Source organism: Octopus bimaculoides, chromosome 23 (assembly GCF_001194135.2).
Source record: "Octopus bimaculoides isolate UCB-OBI-ISO-001 chromosome 23, ASM119413v2, whole genome shotgun sequence".
Taxonomy (NCBI): domain Eukaryota; kingdom Metazoa; phylum Mollusca; class Cephalopoda; order Octopoda; family Octopodidae; genus Octopus; species Octopus bimaculoides.
In genome coordinates this window covers 24,536,626-24,537,383 of record NC_069003.1, presented here as the reverse complement: position 1 = coordinate 24,537,383, position 758 = coordinate 24,536,626, and the positions used below count along the sequence as shown (strand labels likewise).

The 758-nt window shown below is 28.4% G+C and overlaps 2 protein-coding genes across 2 annotated transcripts in view; one reads left to right on the top strand and one right to left on the bottom strand.

Annotated features, from left to right (window-relative positions):
* The window catches only part of LOC106880556 (uncharacterized), a 3,242-nt gene extending 2,982 nt beyond the window's left edge, over positions 1–260 (bottom strand). The window contains exon 1 of the mRNA XM_014930547.1: positions 245–260. The gene's annotated coding sequence lies outside the window, so the exon portion shown is untranslated. The remainder of the gene's footprint in view (positions 1–244) is intronic.
* LOC128250632 (uncharacterized) overlaps positions 1–758 on the top strand; it is a 67,553-nt gene that overhangs the window by 36,385 nt on the left and 30,410 nt on the right. The window lies entirely within an intron of this gene.

Sequence of the window (758 nt, the reverse complement as noted above, 5' to 3'; positions counted from 1 at the left end):
ATATATATATATATATATATATATATATATATATATATACATACACATATACATACACAAACATATATACATATATATGTTGATACACACATACATAAATAGATTATTTATTCTATTCTAATAAGAATATCGTTTCTCAAATGAAATCAGTGACAAAATATTCAGACATTATTCCAGAACATTTAGCAAACGCTTGATTAAACATTAACTTTCCAATATGGGGAAAAAGTCTGCAGAGTCTTACCTGAATGTGAAGCAATTCTTTCTGACCACTGCATGCCAGCAAAGCCTCGCTATATATACATGTTATCCTTCATTCATACATACATGCATACATACATAAATACATACATACATATATGTGTATGTGTGGGGGTAAGTGTGTGTGTACACATATGGTGCATATATATATGTAAGGTATATATGTATATATGTAAATAGATACAGATGTAAATCTTTATATTCATCGCACTTAAGTACAGATGCCAACTTCAAAAAGAGAAAGTAGGATCTGAAGTAGATGTATGCGGTATGTGTGTATGCGTGAACATGTGCATATGTGTGTGTGTGTGTGTGTTTGCATCGAAACTTCATTTTCAGTCCCATAATTCCATTCAAACATGTATTCATTGCTGAATCGGAGATTAATTATAAAAAAAAATCTTGTTTAGCTATTTACACACAGAGACTAACATAAACGCAATGTGTGAATGTATATATATATATATATATATATATATATATATATATATATATAT